Source organism: Chiloscyllium plagiosum, unplaced genomic scaffold, assembly GCF_037043375.1.
Source record: "Chiloscyllium plagiosum isolate Xiang-an unplaced genomic scaffold, Cpla_swu_hap1 HiC_scaffold_21, whole genome shotgun sequence".
NCBI lineage: Eukaryota > Metazoa > Chordata > Chondrichthyes > Orectolobiformes > Hemiscylliidae > Chiloscyllium > Chiloscyllium plagiosum.
Window position 1 is genome coordinate 52,898,930 of NW_028270159.1, and position 24,942 is coordinate 52,923,871.

The 24,942-nt window shown below is 48.9% G+C and overlaps 1 protein-coding gene and 1 pseudogene across 3 annotated transcripts in view; one reads left to right on the forward strand and one right to left on the reverse strand.

Moving 5' to 3' along the window:
* LOC122564704 (sodium-dependent phosphate transport protein 2C-like) overlaps positions 1-24,942 on the reverse strand; it is a 189,747-nt gene that overhangs the window by 132,383 nt on the left and 32,422 nt on the right. The gene's annotated exons all lie outside the window — the stretch shown is intronic.
* On the forward strand, positions 594-13,596 carry LOC148146154 (uncharacterized; annotated as a pseudogene).

The window sequence follows — 24,942 nt, forward strand, 5'->3', positions numbered from 1 at the left end:
CACTGACACGGGGAGAATGTATAATCTACACACAGATACGGGGAGAATGTGTAATCTCCACACAGACACGGGGAGAATGTATAATCTACACACAGATACGGGGAGAATGTGTAACCCCCACACAGAAACGGGGAGAATGTGTAATCTCCACACAGACACGGGGAGATTGTGTAATCCTTACACACACACGGGGAGATTGTGTAATGTCTGCACAGACACGGGGAGAATGTGAAATCTCCGCACTGACATGGGGAGAATGTGTAATCTCCACACAGACACGGGGTGAATGTATAATCTCCACACAGACACAGGGAGAATGTGTAATCTCTGCACAGACACGGGGAGAATGTGTAATCTCCACACAGACATGGGGAGAATGTATAACCGACACAGAGACACGGGGAGAATGTGTAATCTCCGCACAGATATGGGGAGATTGTGTTATCCTTACACAGACAGGGGGACAATGTGTAATCTTTGCACAGACACGGGAATATGTGTAATCTCCGCACAGACACAGGGAGAATGTGTAATCCTCACACAGACACGGGGAGAATGTGTAATCTCCACACAGACACGGGGTGATTTTGTAATCTCCAAACAGACACGGGGAGAATGTGTAATCTCCGCACAGATACGGGGAGAATGTGTAATCTCCACACAGATACAGGGAGAATGTGTAATCTCCACACAGACACGGTGAGTATGTATAATCTCCACACAGACATGGGGAGAATGTGCAATCTCCACACAGACATGGGGAGAACGTGCAGTCTCCACACAGACATGGGGAGAATGCATGATCTCCGCACAGACACGGGGAGAATGTGTAATCACCACACAGAAACGGGGAGAATGTGTAATCTCCACACAGACACAGGGAGAATGTGTAATCTTCGCACAGACACGGGGAGAATGTGTAATCTCACACCGACACAGGGGGAATGTGATACCCACACACAGACAGAGGGACAATGCATAATCTCCACACACACACACGGGGAGAATGTGTAATCTCCACACATACACACGGGGAGAAAGTGTAACCTCCACACAGACAAGGGGAGAATGTGAAATCTCTGCACAGACACGGGGAGAATGTGTAATCACCACACAGACACGGGGAGAATGTGTAATCTCCGCACAGACACAGGGAGAATTTGTAATCTCCCCACAGACACGGGGAGAATGTGTAATCTCCGCACAGACAAGGGGAGAATGTGTAATCTCTGCACAGACACGGGGAGAATGATTAATCCTCACACAGACACGGGGAGAATGTGTAATCTTCGCACAGACACGGGGAGAATGTGTAATCCTCACACAGACACGGGGAGAATGTGTTATCCTCACACAGACACGGGGAGAATGTGTAATCTCCACACAAACACGGGGTGAATGTGTAATCTCCGCACACACACGGGGAGAATGTGTAATCCTCACACAGACACGGGGAGAATGTGTAATCCTCACACAGACACGGGGAGAATTTGTAATCACCGCACAGACACGGGGAGAATGTGTAATCCTCACACAGACACGGTACGAATGTGTAATCTCCACACAAACACGGGGTGAATGTGTAATCTCCGCACACACACGGGGAGAATGTGTAATCCTCACACAGACACGGGGAGAATGTGTAATCCCCACACAGGCACGGGGAGAATGTGTAATCTCCGCACAGACACGGGGAGAATGTGTAATCCTCACACAGACACGGGGAGAATGTGTAATCCTCACACAGACACGGGGAGAATTTGTAATCACCGCACAGACACAGGGAGATTGTGTAATCCTCACACAGACACGGTGCGAATGTGTAATCTCCACACAGGCACGGGGAGAATGTGTAATGTCCGCACAGACAAGGGGCGAATGAGTAATCTCCGCACAGACATGGGGAGAATGTGTAATCCTCACACAGACACGGGGAGAATGTGTAATCTCCACACAAACACGGGGAGAATGTGTAATCTCCACACAGACACGGGGAGAATGTGTAATCTCCACACAGACAAGGAAGACTGTGTAATCTCCACACAGACATGGGGAGAATGTGTAATCTCCACACAGACATGGGGAGAATGTGCAGTCCCCACACAGACACGGGGAGAATGTGTAATCTCCGCACCGATACGGGGAGAATGTGTAATCCTCACACAGACACGGGAAGAATGTGTAATCTCCGCACAGACACGGGGAGAATACGTAATCTCCACACAGACACGGGGAGAATATGTAACCCCCACACAGACAGAGGGAGAATGCATAACCTCCATACAGACACGGGGAGAATGTGTAACCTCCACATTCCGCACAGACACGGGGAGATTGTGTAATCCTTACACAGACTCGGGGACAATGTGTAATCTTTGCACAGACACGGGGAGAATGTGTAATCTCCCCACAGACACGGGGAGAATGTGTAATCTCCGCACAGACAAGGGGAGAATGTGTAATCTCTGCACAAACACGGGGAGAAGGTTTAATCCTCACACAGACACGGGGAGAATGTGTAATCTCCACACAGACACGGCGAGAATGTGTAATCTCCACACAGACATGGGGAGAATGCGTAATCTCCGCACAGACACGGGGAGAAAGTATAATCTCCACACAGAAATGGGGCGAATGTATAATCTCCAAACAGACACGGGGAGAATGTGTAATCTCCGCACAGACACGGGGAGAATGTGTAATCTCACACCGACACGGGGAGAATGTGTAACCCCCACAAAGACAGAGGGAGATTGTGTAATCTCCGCACAGACACGGGGCGAATGTGTAATCTCCACACAGAAACGGGGAGAATGTGTAATCTCCACACAGACACGGCGAGAATGTATAATCTCCACACAGACACGGGAAGAATGTGTAATCTCCACACAGATACGGGGAGAATGTGTAAACTCACACCGACACGGGGAGAATGTGTGACCCCCACACAGACACGGGGAGAATGTGTAATCTTCGCACAGACACGGGGAGAATGTGTAATCTCCGCACAGACACGGGGACAACGTGTAATCTCCACACAGAAACGGGGAGAATGTGTAATCTCCACACAGACACGGGGAGAATTTGTAATCACCGCACAGACACGGGGATATTGTGTAATACTCACACAGACATGGGGCGAATGTGTAATCACCGCACAGACACGGGGAGAATGTGTAATCCTCACACAGACGCAGGGAGCATGTGTAATCTCCACACAGAAATGGGGAGAATGTGTAATCTCCGCAAAGACACGGGGAGAATGTGTAATCTCCACACAGACACGGGGAGAATGTGTAATCTCCACACAGACACAGGGAGAATGGGTAATCTCCACACAGACACGGGGAGAATGTGTAATCTCCGCACAGACACGGGGAGAATTTGTAATCTCCACACAGACACGGGGAGAATGTGTAATCACCACATAGACACGGGGAGAATGTATAATCTCCATACAGACACGGGGAGAATGTGTAATCTCTACACAGACACGGGGAGAATGTATAATCTCCATACAGACACGGGGAGAATGTGTAATCTCACACCGACACGGGGAGAATGTGTAACCCCCACAAAGACATAGGGAGAATGTGTAATCTCCACACAGACATGGGGAGAATGTATAACCGACACAGAGACACGGGGAGAATGTGTAATCTCCGCAGAGATACGGGCAGATTGTGTTATCCTTACACAGACAGGGGGACAATGTGTAATCTTTGCACAGACACGGGAATATGTGTAATCTCCGCACAGAGACGGGGAGAAAGTGTCATCTCCGCACAGACACAGGGAGAATGTGTAATCACCGCACAGACACGGGGAGAAGATGCAATCTCCGCACAGACAAGGGGAGAATGTGTAATCTCCACACAGACACAGGGAGAATGTGTAATCTCCACACAGACACGGGGAGAATGTGTAATCTCCACACAGATACAGGGAGAATGTGTAACCTCCACACAGACACGGTGAGTATGTATAATCTCCACAAAGACATGGGGAGAATGTGTAATCTCCACACAGACATGGGGAGAATGTGCAATCTCCACACAGACATGGGGAGAATGTGCAGTCTCCACACAGACACGGGGAGAATGCGTGATCTCCGCACAGACACGGGGAGAATGTGTAATCTCCACACAGAAACGGGGAGAATGTGTAATCTCCACACAGACACGGGGAGAATGTATAATCTACACACAGATACGGGGAGAATGTGTAATCTCCACACAGACACGGGGAGAATGTGTAATCTCCACACAGACACGGGGGGCTTGTGTAAACTCAGACCGACACGGGGAGAATGTGTAACCCCCACACAGAAACGGGGAGAATGTGTAATCTCCACACAGACACGGGGAGATTGTGTAATCCTTACACACACACGGGGAGATTGTGTAATGTCTGCATAGACACGGGGAGAATGTGAAATCTCCGCACAGACACGGGGAGATTGTGTAATCCTTACACACACATGGGGAGAATGTGTAATCTCCACACAGACACGGGGTGAATGTATAATCTCCACACAGACACAGGGAGAATGTGTAATCTCTGCACAGACACAGGGAGAATGTGTAATCTCCACACAGACACGGGGAGAATATGTAATCCACACACAGACACGGGGAGAATGTGTAATCTCCACACAGACACAGGGAGAATGTGTAATCTCCACACAGACACGGGGAGAATATCTAATCCACACACAGACACGGGGAGAATGTGTAATCCACACACAGACACAGGAAGAATGTGTAATCTCCACACAGACACAGGGAGAATGTGTAATCTCCACACAGACACGGGGAGAATGTGTAATCTCCACACAGACACGGGGAGAATGTGTAATCCACACACAGACACAGGGAGAATGCAAATTTTGCACACAGACATGGGGAGAATATGTAATCTCCACACAGACACGGGGAGAATGTGTAATCTCCACACAGACACGGGGAGAAAGTGTAATCTCCACACAGACACGGGGAGATTATGTAATCCACACACAGACACGCGGAGAATGTGTAATGCACACACAGACACAGGGAGAATGCAAATTTTGCACACAGACATGGGGAGAATATGTAATCTCCACACAGACACGGGGAGAATGTGTAATCTCCACACAGACATAGGGAGAATGTAAATTTTTCACCAGACATGGGGAGAATATGTAATCTCCACACAGACACGGGGAGAATGTGTAATCTCCACACAGACATAGGGAGAATGTAAATTTTTCACACAGACACGGGGAGAATGTGTAATCTCCACACAGATACAGGGAGAATGTGTAATCTCCACACAGACACGGGGAGAATGTGTAACCCCCACAAAGACACGGGGAGAATGTGTAATCACCACACGGACACAGGGAGAATGTGTAATCTTCGCACAGACACGGGGAGAATGTGTAATCTCAGACCGACTCAGGGGGAATGTGAAACCCACACACAGACAGAGGGACAATGCATAATCTCCACACAGACACGGGGAGAAAGTGTAATCTCCGCACAGACATAGGGAGAATTTGTAATCTCCGCACAGACACGGGGAGATTGTGTAATCCTCACACAGAAACGGGGCGAATGTGTAATCACCACACAGACACGGGGAGAATGTGTAATCATCACACAGACGCGGGGAGAATGTGTAATCTCCACACAAACACGGGGAGAATGTGTAATCTCCACACTGACACGGGGAGAATGTGGAATCTCCACACAGACACGGGTGAGAATGTGTAATCTACACACAGACACAGGGAGAATGTGTAATCTCCACACAGACACAGGGAGAATGTGTAATCTCAGCACAGACACGGGGAGAATGTGTAATCTCCACACAGACACGGGGAGAATGTGTAATCTCCACACAGACACTGGGAGAATGTATAATGTCCACACAGACATGGGGTGAACGTGTAATCTCCACACCAATACAGGGAGAATGTGTAATCTCCACACAGACACGGGGAGTATGCATAATCTCCACACCGACATGGGGAGAATGTGTAATCTCCACACAGACATGGGGAGAATGTGCAGTCTCCACGCAGACATGGGGAGAATGTGTAATCTCACACCGACACGGGGAGAATGTGTAATCTCCGCACAGACACGGGGAGAATCTGTAATCTCACACCGACATGGGGAGAATGTGTAATCTCCACATAGACACGGGGAGAATGTATAATCTCCACATAGACACGGGAGAATGTGTAATCTCCCCACAGACACGGGGAGAATCTGAAATCTCACACCGACATGGGGAAAATGTGTAACCCCCAAAAAGACAGAGGGAGAATGTGTAATCTGCACACAGACATGGGGAGAATGTGTAACCTCCACAGAGACACGGGGAGAATGCGAAATCTCCGCACAGACACGGGGAGATTGTGTTATCCTTACACAGACACGGGGAGAATGTGTAATCCTCACACAGACACGGGGAGAATGTATATTGTCAACACAAACACGGGGAGAATGTGTAATCTCCACACTGACACGGGGAGAATGTGTAATCTCCACACAGACAAGGGAGATTGTGTAATCTCCACACAGACACGGGGAGAATGTGTAATCTCCACACAGACACGGGGAGAATGTGTAATCTCCACACAGACACGGGGTGAATATGTAATCTCCGCACAGACACGGGGAGAATGTGTAATCTCCACACAGACACGGGGTGAATATGTAATCTCCGCACAGACAAGGGGAGAATGTGTAATCTCTGCACAGACACGGGGAGAATGTGTAATCACCACACAGACACGGGGAGAATGTGTAATCTCCGCACAGACACAGGGAGAATTTGTAATCTCCCCACAGACACGGGGAGAATGTGTAATCTCCGCACAGACAAGGGGAGAATGTGTAATCTCTGCACAGACACGGGGAGAATGATTAATCCTCACACAGACATGGGGAGAATGTGTAATCTCCGCACAGACACGGGGAGAATGTGTAATCCTCACACAGACACGGGGAGAATGTGTTATCCTCACACAGACACGGGGAGAATGTGTAATCTCCACACAGACACGGGGTGAATGTGTAATCTCCGCACAGACACGGGGAGAATGTCTAATCCTCACACAGACACGGGGAGAATGTGTAATCCTCACATAGACACGGGGAGAATTTGTAATCACCGCACAGACACGGGGAGATTGTGTAATCCTCACACAGACACGGTGCGAATGTGTAATCTCCACACAGGCACGGGGAGAATGTGTAATGTCCGCACAGACAAGCGGCGAATGAGTAATCTCCGCACAGACATGGGGAGAATGTGTAATCTCCACACAGACACGGGGAGAATGTGTAATCTCCACACAGACACGGGGAGAATGTGTAATCTCCACACAGACACGGGGAGAATGTGTAATCTCCACACAGACAAGGAAGACTGTGTAATCTCCACACAGACATGGGGAGAATGTGTAATCCTCACACAGATACGGGGAGAATGTGTAATCTCCACACAGACACGGGGAGAATGTGTAATCTCCACACAGACACGGGGGGCTTGTGTAAACTCAGACCGACACGGGGAGAATGTGTAACCCCCACACAGAAACGGGGAGAATGTGTAATCTCCACACAGACACGGGGAGATTGTGTAATCCTTACACACACACGGGGAGATTGTGTAATGTCTGCATAGACACGGGGAGAATGTGAAATCTCCGCACAGACACGGGGAGATTGTGTAATCCTTACACACACATGGGGAGAATGTGTAATCTCCACACAGACACGGGGTGAATGTATAATCTCCACACAGACACAGGGAGAATGTGTAATCTCTGCACAGACACAGGGAGAATGTGTAATCTCCACACAGACACGGGGAGAATATGTAATCCACACACAGACACGGGGAGAATGTGTAATCTCCACACAGACACAGGGAGAATGTGTAATCTCCACACAGACACGGGGAGAATATCTAATCCACACACAGACACGGGGAGAATGTGTAATCCACACACAGACACAGGAAGAATGTGTAATCTCCACACAGACACAGGGAGAATGTGTAATCTCCACACAGACACGGGGAGAATGTGTAATCTCCACACAGACACGGGGAGAATATGTAATCCACACACAGACACGGGGAGAATGTGTAATCCACACACAGACACAGGGAGAATGCAAATTTTGCACACAGACATGGGGAGAATATGTAATCTCAACACAGACACGGGGAGAATGTGTAATCTCCACACAGACACGGGGAGAATGTGTAATCTCCACACAGACACGGGGAGATTATGTAATCCACACACAGACACGGGGAGAATGTGTAATGCACACACAGACACAGGGAGAATGCAAATTTTGCACACAGACATGGGGAGAATATGTAATCTCCACACAGACACGGGGAGAATGTGTAATCTCCACACAGACATAGGGAGAATGTAAATTTTTCACCAGACATGGGGAGAATATGTAATCTCCACACAGACACGGGGAGAATGTGTAATCTCCACACAGACATAGGGAGAATGTAAATTTTTCACACAGACACGGGGAGAATGTGTAATCTCCACACAGATACAGGGAGAATGTGTAATCTCCACACAGACACGGGGAGAATGTGTAACCCCCACAAAGACACGGGGAGAATGTGTAATCACCACACGGACACAGGGAGAATGTGTAATCTTCGCACAGACACGGGGAGAATGTGTAATCTCAGACCGACTCAGGGGGAATGTGAAACCCACACACAGACAGAGGGACAATGCATAATCTCCACACAGACACGGGGAGAAAGTGTAATCTCCGCACAGACATAGGGAGAATTTGTAATCTCCGCACAGACACGGGGAGATTGTGTAATCCTCACACAGAAACGGGGCGAATGTGTAATCACCACACAGACACGGGGAGAATGTGTAATCATCACACAGACGCGGGGAGAATGTGTAATCTCCACACAAACACGGGGAGAATGTGTAATCTCCACACTGACACGGGGAGAATGTGGAATCTCCACACAGACACGGGGAGAATGTGTAATCTACACACAGACACAGGGAGAATGTGTAATCTCCACACAGACACAGGGAGAATGTGTAATCTCAGCACAGACACGGGGAGAATGTGTAATCTCCACACAGACACGGGGAGAATGTGTAATCTCCACACAGACACTGGGAGAATGTATAATCTCCACACAGACATGGGGTGAACGTGTAATCTCCACACAAATACAGGGAGAATGTGTAATCTCCACACAGACACGGGGAGTATGCATAATCTCCACACCGACATGGGGAGAATGTGTAATCTCCACACAGACATGGGGAGAATGTGCAGTCTCCACGCAGACATGGGGAGAATGTGTAATCTCACACCGACACGGGGAGAATGTGTAATCTCCGCACAGACACGGGGAGAATCTGTAATCTCACACCGACTTGGGGAGAATGTGTAATCTCCACATAGACACGGGGAGAATGTATAATCTCCACATAGACACGGGAGAATGTGTAATCTCCCCACAGACACGGGGAGAATCTGAAATCTCACACCGACATGGGGAAAATGTGTAACCCCCAAAAAGACAGAGGGAGAATGTGTAATCTGCACACAGACATGGGGAGAATGTGTAACCTCCACAGAGAAACGGGGAGAATGCGAAATCTCCGCACAGACACGGGGAGATTGTGTTATCCTTACACAGACACGGGGAGAATGTGTAATCCTCACACAGACACGGGGAGAATGTATATTGTCAACACAAACACGGGGAGAATGTGTAATCTCCACACTGACACGGGGAGAATGTGTAATCTCCACACAGACAAGGGAGAATGTGTAATCTCCACACAGACACGGGGAGAATGTGTAATCTCCACACAGACACGGGGTGAATATGTAATCTCCGCACAGACAAGGGGAGAATGTGTAATCTCTGCACAGACACGGGGAGAATGTGTAATCACCACACAGACACGGGGAGAATGTGTAATCTCCGCACAGACACAGGGAGAATTTGTAATCTCCCCACAGACACGGGGAGAATGTGTAATCTCCGCACAGACAAGGGGAGAATGTGTAATCTCTGCACAGACACGGGGAGAATGATTAATCCTCACACAGACATGGGGAGAATGTGTAATCTCCGCACAGACACGGGGAGAATGTGTAATCCTCACACAGACACGGGGAGAATGTGTTATCCTCACACAGACACGGGGAGAATGTGTAATCTCCACACGGACACGGGGTGAATGTGTAATCTCCGCACAGACACGGGGAGAATGTCTAATCCTCACACAGACACGGGGAGAATGTGTAATCCTCACACAGACACGGGGAGAATTTGTAATCACCGCACAGACACGGGGAGATTGTGTAATCCTCACACAGACACGGTGCGAATGTGTAATCTCCACACAAGCACGGGGAGAATGTGTAATGTCCGCACAGACAAGGGGCGAATGAGTAATCTCCGCACAGACATGGGGAGAATGCGTAATCTCCACACAGACACGGGGAGAATGTGTAATCTCCACACAGACACGGGGAGAATGTGTAATCTCCACACAGACACGGGGAGAATGTGTAATCTCCACACAGACAAGGAAGACTGTGTAATCTCCACACAGACATGGGGAGAATGTGTAATCTCCACACAGACATGGGGAGAATGTGCAGTCCCCACACAGACACGGGGAGAATGTGTTATCTCCCCACAGACACGGGGAGAATGTGTAATCTCCGCACAGACAAGGGGAGAATGTGTAATCTCTGCACAAACACGGGGAGAATGTTTAATCCTCACACAGACACGGGGAGAATGTGTAATCTCCACACAGACACGGGGAGAATGTGTAATCTCCACACAGACATGGGGAGAATGTGTAATCTGCACGCAGACATGGGGAGAATGCGTAATCTCCGCACAGACACGGGGAGAAAGTATAATCTCCACACAGAAATGGGGCGAATGTATAATCTCCATCCAGACATGGGGAGAATGTGTAATCTCCGCGCAGACACGGGGAGAATGTGTAATCTCACACCGACACGGGGAGAATGTGTAACCCCCACAAAGACAGAGGGAGATTGTGTAATCTCCGCACAGACACGAGGAGAATGTGTAATCTCCACACAGAAACGGGGAGAATGTGTAATCTCCACACAGACACGGGGAGAATGTATAATCTCCACACAGACACGGGAAGAATGTGTAATCTCCACACAGATACGGGGAGAATGTGTAAACTCACACCGACACGGGGAGAATGTGTGACCCCCACACAGACACGGGGAGAATGTGTAATCTTCGCACAGACACGGGGAGAATGTGTAATCTCCACACAGACACGGGGAGAATGTGTAATCTCCACACAGACACGGGGAGATTTTGTAATCACCGCACAGACACGGGGATATTGTGTAATCCTCACACAGACATGGAGCGAATGTGTAATCACCGCACAGACACGGGGAGAATGTGTAATCCTCACACAGACGCAGGGAGCATGTGTAATCTCCACACAGAAATGGGGAGAATGTGTAATCTCCGCAAAGACACGAGGAGAATGTGTAATCTCCACACAGACACGGTGAGAATGGGTAATCTCCACACAGACAGGGGGACAATGTGTAATCTTTGCACAGACACGGGAATATGTGTAATCTCCGCACAGACACGGGGAGAAAGTGTCATCTCCGCACAGACACAGGGAGAATGTGCAATCACCGCACAGACACAGGGAGATTGTGTAATCCTCACACAGACACGGGGCGAATGTGTAATCTCCACACAGACACGGGGAGAAGATGCAATCTCCGCACAGGCAAGGGGAGAATGTGTAATCTCCACACAGACACAGGGAGAATGTGTAATCTCCACACAGACACGGGGTGAATATGTAATCTCCACACAGACACGGGGAGAATGTGTAATCTCCACACAGATACAGGGAGAATGTATAATCTCCACACAGACATGGGGAGAATGTGTAATCTCCACACAGACATGGGGAGAATGTGCAATCTCCACACAGACATGGGGAGAATGTGCAGTCTCCACACAGACACGGGGAGAATGCGTGATCTCCGCACAGACATGGGGAGAATGTGTAATCTCCACACAGACACGGGTAGAATGTATAATCTACACACAGATACGGGGAGAATGTGTAATCTCCACACTGACACGGGGAGAATGTGTAATCTCCACACAGACACGGGGAGCTTGTGTAAACTCAGACCGACACGGGGAGAATGTGTAACCCCCACACAGAAACGGGGAGAATGTGTAATCTCCACACAGACACGGGGAGATTGTGTAATCCTTACACACACACGGGGAGATTGTGTAATGTCTGCACAGACACGGGGAGAATGTGAAATCTCCGCACAGACATGGGGAGAATGTGTAATCTCCACACAGACACGGGGAGAATGTGTAATCTCCACACAGACACAGGGAGAATGTGTAATCTCTGCACAGACACAGGGAGAATGTGTAATCTCCACACAGACACGGGGAGAATATGTAATCCACACACAGACACGGGGAGAATGTGTAATCTCCACACAGACACAGGGAGAATATGTAATCTCCACACAGACACGGGGAGAATATGTAATCCACACACAGACACGGGGAGAATGTGTAATCCACACACAGACACAGGAAGAATGTGTAATCTCCACACAGACACAGGGAGAATTTGTAATCTCCACACAGACACGGGGAGAATGTGTAATCTCCACACAGACACGGGGAGAATATGTAATCCACACACAGACACGGGGAGAATGTGTAATCCACACACAGACACAGGAAGAATGTGTAATCTCCACACAGACACAGGGAGAATGTGTAATCTCCACACAGACACGGGGAAAATGTGTAATCTCCACACAGACACGGGGAGAATATGTAATCCACACACAGACACGGGGAGAATGTGTAATCCACACACAGACACAGGGAGAATGCAAATTTTGCACACAGACATGGGGAGAATATGTAATCTCCACACAGACACGGGGAGAATGTGTAATCTCCACACAGACACGGGGAGAATGTGTAATCTCCACACAGACACGGGGAGATTATGTAATCCACACACAGACACGGGGAGAATGTGTAATGCACACACAGACACAGGGAGAATGCAAATTTTGCACACAGACATGGGGAGAATATGTAATCTCCACACAGACACGGGGAGAATGTGTAATCTCCACACAGACACAGGGAGAATGTAAATTTTTCACCAGACATGGGGAGAATATGTAATCTCCACACAGACACGGGGAGAATGTGTAATCTCCTCACAGACACAGGGAGAATGTAAATTTTTCACACAGACACGGGGAGAATGTGTAATCTCCACACAGATACAGGGAGAATGTGTAATCTCCACACAGACACGGGGAGTATGTATAATCTCCACACAGAAATGGGGAGAATGTGTAATCTCCACACAGACACGGGGAGAATGTGTAATCTCCACACAGACACGGGGAGAATGTGTAATCTCCACACAGACACGGGGAGAATGTGTAATCTCCACACAGACATGGGGAGAATGTGTAATCTGCACGCAGACATGGGGAGAATGCGTAATCTCCGCACAGACACGGGGAGAAAGTATAATCTCCACACAGAAATGGGGCGAATGTATAATCTCCGCACAGACAAGGGGAGAATGTGTAATCTCTGCACAGACACGGGGAGAATGATTAATCCTCACACAGACATGGGGAGAATGTGTAATCTCCGCACAGACACGGGGAGAATGTGTAATCCTCACACAGACACGGGGAGAATGTGTTATCCTCACACAGACACGGGGAGAATGTGTAATCTCCACACGGACACGGGGTGAATGTGTAATCTCCGCACAGACACGGGGAGAATGTCTAATCCTCACACAGACACGGGGAGAATGTGTAATCCTCACACAGACACGGGGAGAATTTGTAATCACCGCACAGACACGGGGAGATTGTGTAATCCTCACACAGACACGGTGCGAATGTGTAATCTCCACACAAGCACGGGGAGAATGTGTAATGTCCGCACAGACAAGGGGCGAATGAGTAATCTCCGCACAGACATGGGGAGAATGCGTAATCTCCACACAGACACGGGGAGAATGTGTAATCTCCACACAGACACGGGGAGAATGTGTAATCTCCACACAGACACGGGGAGAATGTGTAATCTCCACACAGACAAGGAAGACTGTGTAATCTCCACACAGACATGGGGAGAATGTGTAATCTCCACACAGACATGGGGAGAATGTGCAGTCCCCACACAGACACGGGGAGAATGTGTTATCTCCCCACAGACACGGGGAGAATGTGTAATCTCCGCACAGACAAGGGGAGAATGTGTAATCTCTGCACAAACACGGGGAGAATGTTTAATCCTCACACAGACACGGGGAGAATGTGTAATCTCCACACAGACACGGGGAGAATGTGTAATCTCCACACAGACATGGGGAGAATGTGTAATCTGCACGCAGACATGGGGAGAATGCGTAATCTCCGCACAGACACGGGGAGAAAGTATAATCTCCACACAGAAATGGGGCGAATGTATAATCTCCATCCAGACATGGGGAGAATGTGTAATCTCCGCGCAGACACGGGGAGAATGTGTAATCTCACACCGACACGGGGAGAATGTGTAACCCCCACAAAGACAGAGGGAGATTGTGTAATCTCCGCACAGACACGAGGAGAATGTGTAATCTCCACACAGAAACGGGGAGAATGTGTAATCTCCACACAGACACGGGGAGAATGTATAATCTCCACACAGACACGGGAAGAATGTGTAATCTCCACACAGATACGGGGAGAATGTGTAAACTCACACCGACACGGGGAGAATGTGTGACCCCCACACAGACACGGGGAGAATGTGTAATCTTCGCACAGACACGGGGAGAATGTGTAATCTCCACACAGACACGGGGAGAATGTGTAATCTCCACACAGACACGGGGAGAATTTGTAATCACCGCACAGACACGGGGATATTGTGTAATCCTCACACAGACATGGAGCGAATGTGTAATCACCGCACAGACACGGGGAGAATGTGTAATCCTCACACAGACGCAGGGAGCATGTGTAATCTCCACACAGAAATGGGGAGAATGTGTAATCTCCGCAAAGACACGAGGAGAATGTGTAATCTCCACACAGACACGGTGAGAATGGGTAATCTCCACACAGACAGGGGGACAATGTGTAATCTTTGCACAGACACGGGAATATGTGTAATCTCCGCACAGACACGGGGAGAAAGTGTCATCTCCGCACAGACACAGGGAGAATGTGCAATCACCGCACAGACACAGGGAGATTGTGTAATCCTCACACAGACACGGGGCGAATGTGTAATCTCCACACAGACACGGGGAGAAGATGCAATCTCCGCACAGGCAAGGGGAGAATGTGTAATCTCCACACAGACACAGGGAGAATGTGTAATCTCCACACAGACACGGGGTGAATATGTAATCTCCACACAGACACGGGGAGAATGTGTAATCTCCACACAGATACAGGGAGAATGTGTAATCTCCACACAGACACGGTGAGTATGTATAATCTCCACACAGACATGGGGAGAATGTGTAATCTCCACACAGACATGGGGAGAATGTGCAATCTCCACACAGACATGGGGAGAATGTGCAGTCTCCACACAGACACGGGGAGAATGCGTGATCTCCGCACAGACATGGGGAGAATGTGTAATCTCCACACAGACACGGGTAGAATGTATAATCTACACACAGATACGGGGAGAATGTGTAATCTCCACACTGACACGGGGAGAATGTGTAATCTCCACACAGACACGGGGAGCTTGTGTAAACTCAGACCGACACGGGGAGAATGTGTAACCCCCACACAGAAACGGGGAGAATGTGTAATCTCCACACAGACACGGGGAGATTGTGTAATCCTTACACACACACGGGGAGATTGTGTAATGTCTGCACAGACACGGGGAGAATGTGAAATCTCCGCACAGACATGGGGAGAATGTGTAATCTCCACACAGACACGGGGAGAATGTGTAATCTCCACACAGACACAGGGAGAATGTGTAATCTCTGCACAGACACAGGGAGAATGTGTAATCTCCACACAGACACGGGGAGAATATGTAATCCACACACAGACACGGGGAGAATGTGTAATCTCCACACAGACACAGGGAGAATATGTAATCTCCACACAGACACGGTGAGAATATGTAATCCACACACAGACACGGGGAGAATGTGTAATCCACACACAGACACAGGAAGAATGTGTAATCTCCACACAGACACAGGGAGAATTTGTAATCTCCACACAGACACGGGGAGAATGTGTAATCTCCACACAGACACGGGGAGAATATGTAATCCACACACAGACACGGGGAGAATGTGTAATCCACACACAGACACAGGAAGAATGTGTAATCTCCACACAGACACAGGGAGAATGTGTAATCTCCACACAGACACGGGGAAAATGTGTAATCTCCACACAGACACGGGGAGAATATGTAATCCACACACAGACACGGGGAGAATGTGTAATCCACACACAGACACAGGGAGAATGCAAATTTTGCACACAGACATGGGGAGAATATGTAATCTCCACACAGACACGGGGAGAATGTGTAATCTCCACACAGACACGGGGAGAATGTGTAATCTCCACACAGACACGGGGAGATTATGTAATCCACACACAGACACGGGGAGAATGTGTAATGCACACACAGACACAGGGAGAATGCAAATTTTGCACACAGACATGGGGAGAATATGTAATCTCCACACAGACACGGGGAGAATGTGTAATCTCCACACAGACACAGGGAGAATGTAAATTTTTCACCAGACATGGGGAGAATATGTAATCTCCACACAGACACGGGGAGAATGTGTAATCTCCTCACAGACACAGGGAGAATGTAAATTTTTCACACAGACACGGGGAGAATGTGTAATCTCCACACAGATACAGGGAAAATGTGTAATCTCCACACAGACACGGGGAGTATGTATAATCTCCACACAGAAATGGGGAGAATGTGTAATCTCCACACAGACACGGGGAGAATGTGTAATCTCCACACAGACACGGGGAGAATGTGTAATCTCCACACAGACACGGCAGAATGTGTAATCTCACACCGACACGGGGAGAATGTGTAACCCCCACATAGACAGAGGGAGAATGTGTAATCACCACACAGACACAGGGAGAATGTGTAATCTTCGCACAGACACGGGGAGAATGTGTAATCTCAGACCGACTCAGGGGGAATGTGAAACCCACACACAGACAGAGGGACAATGCATAATCTCCACACAGACACGGGGAGAAAGTGTAATCTCCGCACAGACATAGGGAGAATGTGCAATCTCCGCACAGACACGGGGAGATTGTGTAATCCTCACACAGAAACGGGGCGAATGTGTATTCACCACACAGACACGGGGAGAATGTGTAATCCTCACACAGACGCGGGGAGAATGTGTAATCTCCACACAAACACGGGGAGAATGTGTAATCTCCACACTGACATGGGGAGAATGTGTAATCTCCACACAGACACGGGGAGAATGTGGAATCTCCACACAGAGACGGGGAGAATGTGTAATCTACACACAGACACAGGGAGAATGTGTAATCTCCACACAGACACAGGGAGAATGTGTAATCTCAGCACAGACACGGGGAGAATGTGTAATCTCCACACAGACACGGGGAGAATGTGTAATCTCCACACAGACACAGGGAGAATGTGTAATCTCAGCACAGACACGGGGAGAATGTGTAATCTCCACACCGACATGGGGAGAATGTGTAATCTCCGCACAGACACGGGGAGAATCTGTAATCTCACACCGACATGGGGAGAATGTGTAATCTCCACATAGACACGGGGAGAATGTATAATCTCCACACAGACACGGGAGAATGTGTAATCTCCCCACAGACACGGGGAGAATCTGAAATCTCACACCGACATGGGGAGAATGTGTAACCCCCAAAAAGACAGAGGGAGAATGTGTAATCTGCACACAGACATGGGGAGAATGTGTAACCTCCACAGAGACACGGGGAGAATGCGAAATCTCCGCACAGACACGGGGAGATTGTGTTATCCTTACACAGACACGGGGACAATGTGTAATCTTTGCACAGACACGGGGAGAATGTGTAATCTCCACACAGACACGGGGATAATGTGTAATCTCCGCACAGACACGCGGAGAATGTGTAATCCTCACACAGACACGGGGAGAATGTATATTGTCAACACAAACACGGGGAGAATGTGTAATCTCCACACAGACACGGGGAGAATGTGTAATCTCCAGACAGACACGGGGAGAATGTGTAATCTCCACACAGACACGGGGTGAATATGTAATCTCCGCACAGACACGGGGAGAATGTGTAATCTCCACACAGACACGGGGTGAATATGTAATCTCCGCACAGACAAGGGGAGAATGTGTAATCTCTGCACAGACACGGGGAGAATGTGCAATCACCACACAGACACGGGGAGAATGTGTAATCTCCGCACAGACACAGGGAGAATTTGTAATCTCCCCACAGACACGGGGAGAATGTGTAATCTCCGCACAGACAAGGGGAGAATGTGTAATCTCTGCACAGACACGGGGAGAATGATTAATCCTCACACAGACACGGGGAGAATGTGTAATCTTCGCACAGACACGGGGAGAATGTGTAATCCTCACACAGACACGGGGAGAATGTGTTATCCTCACACAGACACGGGGAGAATGTGTAATCTCCACACAGACACGGGGTGAATGTGTAATCTCCGCACAGACACGGGGAGAATGTGTAATCCTCACACAGACACGGGGAGAAAGTGTAATCCTCACACAGACACGGGGAGAATTTGTAATCACCGCACAGACACGTGGAGAACGTGTCATCTCCGCACTGACACGGGGAGATTGTGTAATCCTTACACAGACTCGGGGACAATGTGTAATCTTTGCACAGACACGGGGAGAATGTGTAATCTCCCCACAGACACGGGGAGAATGTGTAATCTCCGCACAGACAAGGGGAGAATGTGTAATCTCTGCACAAACACGGGGAGAATGTTTAATCCTCACACAGACACGGGGAGAATGTGTAATCTCCACACAGACACGGGGAGAATGTGTAATCTCCACACAGACATGGGGAGAATGTGTAATCTGCACGCAGACATGGGGAGAATGCGTAATCTCCGCACAGACACGGGGAGAAAGTATAATCTCCACACAGAAATGGGGCGAATGTATAATCTCCATACAGACATGGGGAGAATGTGTAATCTCCGCGCAGACACGGGGAGAATGTGTAATCTCACACCGACACGGGGAGAATGTGTAACCCCCACAAAGACAGAGGGAGATTGTGTAATCTCCGCACAGACACGGGGAGAATGTGTAATCTCCACACAGAAACGGGGAGAATGTGTAATCTCCACACAGACACGGGGAGAATGTATAATCTCCACACAGACACGGGAAGAATGTGTAATCTCCACACAGATACGGGGAGAATGTGTAAACTCACACCGACACGGGGAGAATGTGTGACCCCCACACAGACACGGGGAGAATGTGTAATCTTCGCACAGACACGGGGAGAATGTGTAATCTCCGCACAGACACGGGGAGAATGTGTAATCACCGCACAGACACGGGGATATTGTGTAATCCTCACACAGACATGGGGCGAATGTGTAATCACCGCACAGACACGGGGAGAATGTGTAATCCTCACACAGACGCAGGGAGCATGTGTAATCTCCACACAGAAATGGGGAGAATGTGTAATCTCCGCAAAGACACGGGGAGAATGTGTAATCTCTGCACAGACATGGGGAGAATGATTAATCCTCACACAGACACGGGGAGAATGTGTAATCTTCGCACAGAAACGGGGAGAATGTGTAATCCTCACACAGACACGGGGAGAATGTGTTATCCTCACACAGACACGGGGAGAATGTGTAATCTCCACACAGACACGGGGTGAATGTGTAATCTCCGCACAGACACGGGGAGAATGTGTAATCCTCACACAGACACGGGGAGAATGTGTAATCCTCACACAGACACGGGGAGAATTTGTAATCACCGCACAGACACGGGGAGATTGTGTAATCCTCACACAGACACGGTGCGAATGTGTAATCTCCACACAGGCACGGGGAGAATGTGTAATGTCCGCACAGACAAGGGGCGAATGAGTAATCTCCGCACAGACATGGGTAGAATGTGTAATCCTCACACAGACACGGGGAGAATGTGTAATCTCCACACAAACACGGGGAGAATGTGTAATCTCCACACAAACACGGGGAGAATGTGTAATCTCCACACAGACATGGGGAGAATGTGTAATCTCCACACAGACAAGGAAGACTGTGTAATCTCCACACAGACATGGGGAGAATGTGTAATCTCCACACAGACATGGGGAGAATGTGCAGTCCCCACACAGACACGGGGAGAATGTGTAATCTCCGCACCGATACGGGGAGAATGTGTAATCCTCACACAGACACGGGAAGAATGTGTAATCTCCGCACAGACACGGGGAGAATGCGTAATCTCCACACAGACACGGGGAGAATGTGTAACCCCCACACAGACAGAGGGAGAATGCATAACCTCCATACAGACACGGGGAGAATGTGTAACCTTCACACAGACACGTGGAGAACGTGTCATCTCCGCACAGACACGGGGAGAATGTGTAATCCTTACCCAGACTCGGGGACAATGTGTAATCTTTGCACAGACACGGGGAGAATGTGTAATCTCCCCACAGACACGGGGAGAATGTGTAATCTCCGCACAGACAAGGGGAGAATGCGTAATCTCTGCACAAACACGGGGAGAATGTTTAATCCTCACACAGACACGGGGAGAATGTGTAATCTCCACACAGACACGGGGAGAATGTGTAATCTCCACACAGACATGGGGAGAATGTGTAATCTGCACGCAGACATGGGGAGAATGTGTAACCTCCACAGAGACATGGGGAGAATGTGAAATCTCCGCACAGACACGGGGAGATTGTGGTATCCTTACACAGACACGGGGACAATGTGTAATCTTTGCACAGACACGGGGAGAATGTGTAATCTCCACACAGACACGGGGATAATGTGTAATCTCCGCACAGACATGCGGAGAATGTGTAATCCTCACACAGACACGGGGAGAATGTATATTGTCAACACAAACACGGGGAGAATGAGTAATCTCCACACTGACACGGGGAGAATGTGTAATCTCCACACAGACAAGGGAGATTGTGTAATCTCCACACAGACACGGGGAGAATGTGTAATCTCCTCACAGACACAGGGAGAATGTGTAATCTCCACACAGACACGGGGAGAATGTGTAATCTCCACACAGACACGGGGTGAATATGTAATCTCCGCACAGACACCGGGAGAATGTGTAATCTCCACACAGACACGGGGAGAATGTGTAATCTCCACACAGACACGGGGAGAATGTGTAATCTCCACACAGACACGGAGAGTATGTATAATCTCCACACAGACATGGGGAGAATGTGTAATCTCCACTCTGACATGGGGAGAATGTGTAATCTCCACACAGACACGGAGAGTATGTATAATCTCCACACAGACATGGGGAGAATGTGTAATCTCCACTCTGACATGGGGAGAATGTGCAGTCTCCACACAGACACGGGGAGAATGCGTGATCTCCGCACAGACACGGGGAGAATCTGTAATCTCACACCGACATGGGGAGAATGTGTAATCTCCACATAGACACGGGGAGAATGTATAATCTCCACACAGACACGGGAGAATGTGTAATCTCCCCACAGACACGGAAAGAATCTGAAATCTCACACCGACATGGGGAGAATGTGTAACCCCCAAAAAGACAGAGGGAGAATGTATAATCTGCACACAGACATGGGGAGAATGTGTAACCTCCACAGAGACACGGGGAGAATGTGAAATCTCCGCACAGACACGGGGAGATTGTGTTATCCTTACACAGACACGGGGACAATGTGTAATCTTTGCACAGACACGGGGAGAATGTGTAATCTCCACACAGACACGGGGATAATGTGTAATCTCCGCACAGACACGCGGAGAATGTGTAATCCTCACACAGACACGGGGAGAATGTATATTGTCAACACAAACACGGGGAGAATGTGTAATCTCCACACTGACACGGGGAGAATGTGTAATCTCCACACAGACAAGGGAGATTGTGTAATCTCCACACAGACACGGGGAGAATGTGTAATCTCCTCACAGACACAGGGAGAATGTGTAATCTCCACACAGACACGGGGTGAATATGTAATCTCCACACAGACACGGGGAGAATGTGTAATCTCCACACAGACACGGGGTGAATATGTAATCTCCGCACAGACACCGGGAGAATGTGTAATCTCCACACAGACACGGGGAGAATGTGTAATCTCCACACAGACACGGGGAGAATGTGTAATCTCCACATAGACACGGAGAGTATGTATAATCTCCACACAGACATGGGGAGAATGTGTAATCACCACTCTGACATGGGGAGAATGTGCAGTCTCCACACAGACACGGGGAGAATGCGTGATCTCCGCACAGACACGGGGAGAATGTGTAATCTCCGCACAGAAACGCGGAGAATGTCTAATCTCCACACAGACACGGGGAGAATGTGTAATCTCCACACAGACACGGGGAGAATGTGTAATCTCCACACAGACACGGGGAGAATGTGTAATCTCCACACAGACACGGAGAGTATGTATAATCTCCACACAGACATGGGGAGAATGTGTAATCTCCACTCTGACACGGGGAGAATGTGTAATCTCCACACAGACACGGAGAGTATGTATAATCTCCACACAGACATGGGGAGAATGTGTAATCTCCACTCTGACATGGGGAGAATGTGCAGTCTCCACACAGACACGGGGAGAATGCGTGATCTCCGCACAGACACGGGGAGAATGTGTAATCTCCGCACAGAAACGAGGAGAATGTGTAATCTCCACACAGACACGGGGAGAATGTGTAATCTCCACACAGACACGGGGAGAATGTGTAATCTCCGCACAGTAACGCGGAGAATGTGTAATCTCCACACAGACATGGGGACAATGTGTAATCCCCGCACAGACACAGGGAGAATTTGTAATCTCCGCACAGACACGGGGAGAATGTGTAATCTCCAAACCGACACGGGGAGACTGTGTAATCTCCACACAGACACGGGGAGAATGTGTCATCTCAACACAGACACAGGGAGAATGTGTAATCTCCACACAGACACAGGGAGAATGTGTAATCTCCACACAGACACGGGGAGAATGTGTAATCTCCACACAGGCACGGGGAGAATGTGTAATCTCCACACAGGCACGGGGAGAATGTGTAATCTCAACACAGACACAGGGAGAATGTGTAATCTCCACACAGACACAGGGAGAATGTGTAATCTCCACACAGACACGGGGAGAATGTGTAATCTCCACACAGGCACGGGGAGAATGTGTAATCTCCACACAGGCACGGGGAGAATGTGTAATCTCCACACAGACACAGGGAGAATGTGTAATCTCCACACAGGCACGGGGAGAATGTGTAATCTCCACACAGACACGGGGAGAATGTGTAATCTCACACCGACACGGGGAGAATGTGTAACCCCCACAAAGACAGAGGGAGAATGTGTAATCTCCACACAGATATGGGGAGAATGTGTAACCTCCACAGAGACACGGGGAGAATGTGTAATCTCCGCACAGACACGGGGAGATTGTGTTATCCTTACACAGACAGGGGGACAATGTGTAATCTTTGCACAGACACGGGAATAATGTGTAATCTCCGCACAGACACGGGGAGAATGTGTAATCTCCGCACAGACACAGGGAGAATGTGTCATCACCGCACAGACACAGGGAGATTGTGTAATCCTCACACAGACACGGGGCGAATGTGTAATCTCCACACAGACACGGGGAGAATGTGTAATCTCCGCACAGACAAGGGGAGAATGTGGAGTCTCCACACAGACACAGGGAGAATGTGTAATCTCCACACAGACACGGGGAGTATGTATAATCTCCACACAGACATGGGGAGAATGTGTAATCTCCACACAGACATGGGGAGAATGTGCAATCTCCACCCAGACATGGAGAGAATGTGCAGTCTCCACACAGACACGGGGAGAATGCGTGATCTCCGCACAGACACGGGGAGAATGTGTAATCTCCACACAGAAACAGGGAGAATGTGTAAGCTCCACACAGACACGGGGAGAATGCGTTATCTCCACACAGACACGGGGAGAATGTATAATCTCCACACAGATACGGGGAGAATGTGTAATCTCCACACAGACACGGGGAGAATGTGCAGTCTCCACACAGACACGGGGAGAATGTGTAAATTCACACAGACACGGGGAGAATGTGCAGTCTCCGCACAGACACGGGGACAATGTGTAATCTCCACACAGACACAGGGAGAATCTGTAATCTCCACACAGACACGGGGAGAATGTGTAATCTCCGCACAGACACAGTGAGAATTTGTAATCTCCGCACAGACAAGGGGAGATTGTGTAATCTGCACACAAACACGGGGAGAATGTTTAATCTCCACACTGACACGGGGAGAATGTGTAATCTCCGCACAGACACGGGGAGAATGTGTAATCTGCACACAAACACGGGGAGAATGTTTAATCTCCACACTGACACGGGGGGAATGTGTAATCTCCATACAGACATGGGGAGAATGTGTAATCTCCACACAGACACGGGGAGAATGTGT